The sequence below is a fragment of the Echinops telfairi genome, unplaced genomic scaffold (genome assembly GCF_000313985.2).
Source record: "Echinops telfairi isolate 266 unplaced genomic scaffold, ASM31398v2 ScPeMD7_2;HRSCAF=8, whole genome shotgun sequence".
Classification (NCBI taxonomy): Eukaryota; Metazoa; Chordata; class Mammalia; order Afrosoricida; family Tenrecidae; genus Echinops; species Echinops telfairi.
Window position 1 is genome coordinate 52,742,471 of NW_022103898.1, and position 9,420 is coordinate 52,751,890.

The following is a 9,420-nucleotide window of genomic DNA, read 5'->3' on the forward strand; positions in this document are numbered from 1 at the left end:
AGCAAGATAGAGTTACTGAGGTGTAGAGAAACCTGAGTGAGCATTATCTCTTAAAAGTAAAGTGTAGATGGTGTTTCAAGGGGAGTTCTTTATTGCCTATATAACATTGCTGAATGATCAAGGAAGAGGAAGACTATGATTTGACTTTTCAAGTGGTGGGTTAATAGTGTGATTGGAGACGGTCAATGAATCAGGTAAATCTACTCTAAATGATATTTGTTGTAGATGATCTGACCACTCAGTTGTCACTTTATTGTACTGGGATGGTTTGCATGTTACTGTGATGCTGGAAGCTATGTCACTAGTATTTTAAATACCAAAAGATCACCCAAAGTGAGCACGTTCCAGCAAAGCTTCCAGACTAAGAATAGACTACAAATGAATATTAGGCAGTACACTTATGAGAGATTATTCACTGAAAATTTTATGAATAACAGAAAAATGTTGTCATATCTAGTACCCGGAGATTAGCCCCTCTTGTTAGAAGACACTCAAATATGCATGAAGAAGAGTTGCCTCCCCAAACTTCAGTTTATCTTAAAAATGTGGATGGAGTAAAGTTTTTGGGATCTTCTTTTGCCTATAGGGTATGATTAAAAATGTATAGATCTGAACAATTTTTGTATTAACCAGATTTCCCTGTAGGTACATAGATGTTTATTCTATCATAGCATTGTACTTCAAGATAGATCTTGAAATGTTCTTTTTTATGATTCAAACAATATAATTCCTTTCAAATTTGTCATTATTGATGTAGTAATGATTGTCCAACTCAAAATGGTTGACAGTCCATTTCAGCTTGCTATCGTTTAGGATATCAATCTTTTTTGTTTCATTTCATTTTTTATGACTCCCAGTTTTTCTTGATTCATACTTTGTAGATTCTATGGTGTGACTATGAATAGATATTTGAAGCTGTTTCTTCTCATTTTGAATTTTTCTCCATCAGTGAATGAAGGTCTTTAAAGCTTTTCTACATTCAAGTCGTCACCATCAACCCTACCGTGAGAAGAATGCCCTCCAACCTGAGGAGCTCATCTGCCAACAACAGACCTAACCATTGTCTGTTGGGTTTCCCTTTTTCTGTCTGGTAGAATAAATCTATTTATTTCATCAGATCTCTCAAAAATTGGCAGGTTTGGCACTATCTCTGATATTTTACTGTTATTCACAACAATTTCAGAAGTGTACAACGTATTTCTTCTTTGTAGTCCCTTCTTAGACTGGGAGCTCTGCTGGAAACTGTTCACCCTGGGTGACCTTTCAGGTATTTGGAATGCTAGTGACAAGTTTCCAGCAAGCTAATACAGTAGGACAAACTGACAGAGAACCATGGCTTAAGAAGAAAAGAAATGAGTCTTTTCCAAGGCATTACAGGTAAAGAAGAAGTGTGAAAGAGCCCAGAACATTCAGGAAACTAAGAAGGCCAAGCATTTGTAAAGATTGTTTTCCAGAAAGCCAGAGCAGATTGGAGATGCAGTTGATCATAAGGGTAGACGATGTGCCCCTGGGGCCTTTTGGAGGACATGATGTCAAAACTACTTTGAGAGTGATATGAGAGTGTAGTTAGCAGGTATTTTCTTTAAAACAAATGATGTCACCTTCTTAGTTTAAAGTAAACAACTGACAATCTGTCTTGCTGCTGATAAAATCAAGCTTTTAGGGGAAAAAGAGTTTTAGAAAACTTGTACCTGCTGCCTTGAGGTTAATAGCTTCCCAATATTTAAGAGTTTTCTAGTGAGATTTGGGGTAATATTCATGAATGTGATTTGCTGAGACTGCATAAAATAATATACCAACACTTAAAATATCTAAATAACCGATATGGTCAATTCATGATACTACAAAATCAGATATGGTTAAAAATCATTTTCAAATAGTGAGAGAGACCAATGAGTTTAATATAGCAGAATACTTTGTTTATGGATTTCAGACTACATGTCTTAACAACACTTTGATAAACTTCCATTTGTTGAGATTCAATCTACAGCCCCATCAAAGAAGAATAAACATAAGTGCTGGTGAGTTAGTTAATTGTGCCAGCCTGGCCGATAATCACATGTGGGGCTGGTTGAAAGGCGGAGGGATAAATGGGTGGTGAAGCCTCGCCTTTCTAGTTCTCGGGTCTCTTGTTTTGTGATGGTTGCATCGGGTGCAGCTGCCTTAGCAGTTCCCTGCTTCAACTTGCAAGATGGATTTCCTACAAGACATCCCCAAGGAGAAGCAGCATGGATCTATCCTGATGCAGCCCTGGGTGCTGGAGCAGCCATGTGGAGACCCCTGCCAGTGCTGGGTTCACTGACTCAGCTTTCCTCCTGTAGTCGGCATTATTGCCTCTGTTTTGTTAGGTGAAGGACTTTGTGGACTGGTGTTGGGTATAGGTTAATGTTGGACTTGTGGGCTTGGGCAGCATTGGGTTGGGATGTTTTCATGATGCACCTTTTCTTTACATAAAACTCTCTCTTATACGTGAGTTGCTGTGGATTTATTTCTCCAAAGTACCTAGACTAATACAGCTGGGAAAAGATTGTCGACATTTTCCTTACTTTTTAACTAAAAATGTCTCTGAGATATAATTGGTTACATACTTTAACCAAAACAACATATCCCAACAGATGTCAGTAAGAAACAGATACAAGGATTTATTTTCATGAAGATAAACATTAAAGAGTTATAAAAATATCAAATAATAACATTTTACTTACTATATTTTTTGTTTAAATATTTTCAAATGATATTTATGTTAATGCACAATGTATTTAGGCACCCAGGATGTACAAAAAGTTAAGCACTTGGCTGATAACCAAAGGACTGGTGGTTCAAACCCACCTAGCAACGATGTCACTGAACTCCGTTAATGAACTGCTTCCTGAAATGCAAGAAAACTCGGTGGGGCAGTTCTCCTGTGTCCTGTGTGGTCTGAGTAAATATGAGTAAAATGTACTCAATATTACCCAAGAACATCAACATTGTATTTATTATCATTTTAATGACAGAATCTTTCTAATTTCTTAGATTTAATTTCTAATACAATCAATAAATATGAGCTTATTTGATATAAGTAAAACATGTTGAAGGTTCATTTATAAAATTTAAGTATGTCAAGGCATCATGCTGGAGCCCCGGTGACACGGTGGATAAAACACGTGTCTGCTAATTGAAAGGTACATCATTCCAGACACGTCCTTCTCTGCGACACTGCTAACTATATTCTTTCCATCAAATTTTCTTCTAGAAATTTCAAAATTCTTTGCATGTGTGAGTGCATGTGTGTACATGAACAGAGTAGTAGGCTAAGCACTGGACTACTAACCATAAATTCAGTGGTTCAAACTCATAGGAGAAAGATGAAGCATTTGCTTCAGCAATGATATAAAGTAGTTCTGGACTGTCCTATAGAGTCACCATTAATCAAAATGGATGCAACGGCATCGGATTTGTTTTGATTGGTTAAAGGGCTCATGAGATCACAAAGCTTATTGGTTAAATATTCTGCTATATTGGTCTATCTTGGTATTTAAAAAAGAATTTTTATGCATGCCTGATTTTGTAATATAACAAGAGATGATGTTTTCTGTGTGAGCAGGAGTGGGAGACTGAGTATGTATTTAGAGGTGAGTCAGTAGGCCACTGGAAGGGTGGATAGAGATCCCTATCTTGACCAAAGTTTAAGAGGGCTTCTTTCATTTATAAGGAAAACTTACAGGAGAGGTTATTTTCTCATTTCAACCATTACACATATTTGAATTAGGTGCAAAATGTTCCATCCATTAATAGTCCTTACTTTAGCATAAATGGTTTTGAAGGTCCTTATAGATTCATTATATTAAAAAATAGTTCAGTAACATCAAAAGATCACTATAGATGCTCAACAGGGCAAAATGAGGATGGGGAAAAACTGTCGCTATCTTCAGGGTGTTCGTGTGGAAAAGGAATTAATCTGATCTGCTCCAGGGAGCAGAATGCATTGCAGTGGTTGGAATTTTGAAGGCTCCAAACTTTGCGACAGTAAGAATTATTACAAACAGAATGATCGACCTGCCTTATCTGACTGCTAATTCCTTGAAAACAGTTACTTTGTATCAAATGCTGACTCTTGGCAAATAACTACAATAGGCACTTGCTATGATATTTATTCATGTAATTCCTCTAATACTCCTAAGTGTTATGATCATGTATTATAAATGAGGAAACAAGTTTAAGGGTCTATACTCCTTACGGACTTACCCAAGACCACTCAGAAAGTAACGGCAGAACTAGGTTTCCAACTCCAACTGTCTAGTCTCCCTACAGGGCTCTTGTTATTCTGCTACCCAGACTTTCTATGAAACATGTGGCAGGAGTTATGAGGAACTGTGTGACAGCCTGAATTAAAAGCCCTCTAAGATTCCTCTTAAGCACTAAGATGTTTGAACTACTTGGGAAAGTTATGCTAGTTATCCTTACATCCTCAAAGCTTTCCAAAATGACTAACACCTGGTTTATTTTTAGTAAGTATATAAAGACCACGGCCGTCAATCTTCAAAGTGCTAAAGAGCAAAGATGTCATTTTGAGGACTGAAGTGACATCCCCTGACCCCAGCCATGGCATTTTCATCACTTCATATGCATGTGCAAGTTCAACAATGAATAAGGAAGATGGAAGTGTTGATGCATTTGAATTATGGTGCTGGGAAAGAATATTGAAAGTACCATGGACTGCCAGAAGAACACACACATTTGTCCTGGAAAAGTACAGCCAGAATGCTCCTTAGATGCAGGGATAGTGAGACTTTGTCTAATGTGCTTTGGACATGTTAACAGAAGAGATGGGTCCCTTAAAAATGGCATCACGTTTGGTAAGGTAGAGGGTAAGCAAAACAAGGAAGATCTTTCACAAGATGGATTGACCCACTGGCTGCAGCTGTGGGCTCAAGCATCCCCATTGTGAGGGTGGGCAGGACTGGGCAGTGGTTTGCTCTGCTGTGCATCTGCTCACTGGAAGCAGGAAGCTACTCAACAGCAACGAACAATAACAATGGATACAAAGTGCAACATATAATTACAAAAGGGAAACGTTGTTGCTATTTGCAATTGGCTTAATGTTTAAGAGTAATCATGTTCATGTATTAGTTTGACTAGTAAAAAAAACAACTGAGGTAAATAAAACAGTTTTATCACCTAGGTCACGGGCCTGTTTGCACATTCTAAATCTAGAATACAAGTTTTTTCACCTAAGACCATAAAGTAGTATTTGAATAGTATACCACAAATGAAGGGAAAATAGTTTTATGCTTTACCAAATGACATCTGTATACAGTTACATACACCACACATATACTATCATACCAACAATGACAATGCCAGCTATGATATTTGAGTCACTGGCATAGAGCACACCTTTTTCTCTCACAAGTAGCCCACAAACACATATCACACATACCCGGCACCAATATGACATACCTATGCTCTGTTCATTGTCCGTTAGACACACCCATGTCTCTCTTCACTTTTAACCATCGCCTCTACAGGCCTACTTCTGCAAGCATCTGATTGCTTTGTGATGTATCCTAATGTAATCTCACTAGATTAAGTATTAAAATGCATATTATTTTACTGTAATTCCTGTGTTTCCTTTTGGTTTGTGGTTAGAGCATTGCATTGTTGTTTTGTAAATAAATAGGTTGACAGATAAGTAAATCAATCAACCAATCAGTAAAACTGATGAAAAACCTTCAATCCAGCCACCCCACATAGACTGGGGGGCAATCTCCACAGCAAAACTCTTTGGAGTTGAGAGCAATGATAGCTACTAAATATTGTAATAGGAGGGGCTGTTTCTGAAAGAGAAGAAAAATGTGTCTACTGACCTGCTGCTTCTAGATTCAACATCTAGGATTAAATTGTTCGCCTTTGTTTACCCTGGAGAGAGAGAGAACCAAAGAGAACAGAAGATTTCTCCTGCCCACTGGTGACTATATACATCGTCTAGGAGGGTCCCTCCTAGTGACTAGGAAAATGCATACTTCTTCCGTCCTTTCTCAATCCTTCTAAGCATCGTGAAACAACTGTTTTATTTTAGATATCTAGATATGACTACTGAGATCAAACACAGGAACATTAAATTTAGGCAGCTACTCTGCTTTCCAACTTGGAGCTGAGGCCTCTTTAATTCCATATGCAAATTTATGCCCACAGAAAGTACACTTTATGATCTCTAGATTCTCTGACAATATCTGCTAGCCTTGTTGTGTAATGACCACTGTTAGTGTGGACTTTCACTGAACTGATCTGGACAATGAAACTAGTGGCCAACATGTTGTCTGCCAGTTTGACGCAATGCCAAGTTTACTAGCTCTTGAGCAACAGATCTCTGGTTAGCATTGAAGAGTAAAAATAATGAACAAAAATAGCTTTTTTGTATGCTTTAATTAAAGCTAATTTGAAATAAATTAGAGAGAGAGAGAGATGTAGTTGTAAGATGCTGTCAAGTCAGTTTTGATCCATAGTGACCCACAGTTGTGTGTATATATATATATATATTCAAAAAGCCAAAGCCAAAGCTACTGCCACTGAATTGATTCTTATTTATAATACTCTTATAGGGCAAAATAGAACTGCTCCTTAGAGTTTCTAAGACTGTGGTGCTTTACAATAGATAGCCTCTACAGACAGCCCTACCTTTCTCCTATGGAGTGGGCTTGAAGTACCTACACTGTGGTTACAATATAGAAACCACAACACTATACACTACCAGGATATATATCTATATCTATACCTATCTATCTATCTATCTATCTATCTATCTATCTATATATATAAAATACATCTTTCTGGGTGATGCCAGTTATCTATGATACAGAGAATGACGTACTTGGAATCTAGCAAAAAATAATTCCGTAAGACCATGCAGTGTTCTTTTTAATATCCAGATAAAAAAACAAAACAAATATTTTTAACTTTAGTGACAAGACTTTCTGAAAAGGCCCCAAAGACAGCTGGACCCAGAACATGTAACGCAGGGACATCAGCCAGAGCGGCGGGCTGTGGGTGGGTCTCTTCTGCGGTGAGAGCTTCTGCAGCAAATCTTTTACTTTCTATTTTTTAAAAACATGCTGAGTCATGTCTGACACATTATTTAATATAATTATCAACTGAAAGCTATCTTAGAGTTGTGTATATCAAATTCCATTTTACATTAGTGAAAAATGACGTTGTAGTTGGGCAAACAGAGAGGGGATCCTTCCTCAAATGACATATTACTTGGATTAGAATAGATACCTCAATGGCCTTTCCTAAATCACTCTCAGGTCAGCGACCTCTGCCTCGGATCACAAAGGAGGGATGGCTCATGCCCTTTATCTGCCCTTCTCTTTTAAGAGCCACTCTTGTTATTTTTCCACATTCTATTACTGTTAACTTCCCTTTGCTTCCTAGGAAGTTCTAGGGCTCTTAAATGATGTGATGTGAACCGCCTCAAATCTGGCTATACCAAGAGACGATGTTCCTCAAATGCTTAACTTGAATTTTAAATACAGTTCAGCTCTCAGTATTTTTTTAGTACAAGCTCTATTGATCTGGGACAAATCCCCCTTTTCTTCAAGGCAGGGGATTCTTTTTGCAGCCAAAACATCTCTTTGATTGACCATACAGCTATTAAATATATAGTGTTGTTAGAGGTGGAAGCCAATGAACTGATTTTGGTTCCTTAGTTTTATTTTTCTTTCCTTCAAATATCTCCAATGCATTAAAGCTCTAATCTCTGTCCCTTTCATGAAAGAAAGAGAGAGAGAGAGAGAGAGAGAGAGAGAGAGAAAGAAAGAAAGAAAGAAAGAAAGAAAGAAAGAAAGCAAGCAAGCACACGGACAGCTTGAACACATGAACACATGCAGAAGCCGATACCCTGTAGTTGGCCTGACTGCAAATACCGAGAACTGAAATTCAGGTATCCCCCCTATCTAATAAATAAAATCCCCAGGAAACTTGGAGGTTTATTGAGCATCTGTTAAGATAAACAAAACACAGTGCAGTAGAGAAGTACGAAACATGTTTTAATCAATTTTAATAATACTTGTGGAACTAGTTATGCCTGAGAATGATTTTAAGATCTAAGCATTTTAAAATAGAGATATTTTCCTGTTCTAAGCACTTTTTCATTAGCCAAAGTATTCTCATTAAGGCTTTTTTTCCCCACCTATGAATTTAGGGCATTGGAAAGACAAAGAAATGCAAAAGGGTTGGTGACTTGTCCAAAATTAAAGATTTAAAATGAATCAGATCACTGCTGTATATAAAGTTATTGCCAAAACAGTAAGAATGGCAAACAATTTCCAATTTGCAAACAAAGCAATCAAACAAAAATGGATAGAACTGTGAAACAGAATTGCCTTTTAAAGGACTCTGCTTGGGAATCCCGGCTAATTAAAGGGTAAGAGAGTTGGTTGCCAGCATCTTGCACTGGAGACCATTAACTTCATCCTTTATCCATTTCCTAAAAAAACCCCTCTAGAGAACAGCATGCTTAGAAGGAACTCATGATAATTATCAGTGGGTTGGTGTTTTCTCTGCCTTGCCTGACATATAGGTTCTACCTCTTAATCTTTTAATTGATGGCCTTGACATCAAATGTGACGCTATCTGATAGAATTCCAAATCCATATTTTGTATAATGTTGTATGCAATACATCTAACCTCTGCTAAAATCAAGTGACTGATAAAAAAATATAATATATTTTCACTAGAACACTATCTGCATATATACATTAAAAACATTTGACTTAATTTCTAGATCCTCATATATTTTGGAGGTTTTTGAAAAATGAAAGGAACCTACTGCTGTCTAGTTCAACTCATGGTCTCCCTACAAGAGGGAGCGAACGGCCCCATCAGTTTTCCAGGCTGTACATTTGTATGAGGGTAGACTGCCACCTCCCTCTCCCACAGAGTGGCTGTAGGATTCAAACCACTAGCTATTAGGTTAGCAGCCAAGTGTTTTAATCCCTGTGTCACCCAGGCTTCCGCTGTCCTCCCTTACAGCTCCATTTGAACTAAAAGACAACATTCTTGGACTAGCCGGCTGTTCAAAAATACTGTTAGTAAGTGTTGTCAGATGACGGAAATGAGACTTATCTCAAAGCTGCTGGAAAATGCTTGGAGTGATTTGACCTTCAACTTCCTTTTCTCTGAAACACTACTTTTGTAATCTGAAGAGAAAAACGGACGTTTTCCGTCAGTGAATGAGGCTTCCTTGGGCCTTGACAAGGAATGTGGTATGCTGACCTTTTTGTAGGAAGGGATATTCAGAACTGATTAATGTTCTTCAAATCATGAGACCTTCCAGTCAGAAGGAAGCTCTCCCGGTTATCAGAAGGCATCTAATATGTGATTCATTTGTTTATTCACATAAAATATTTATTGATTACAAGGGGCAATAACTTGCAA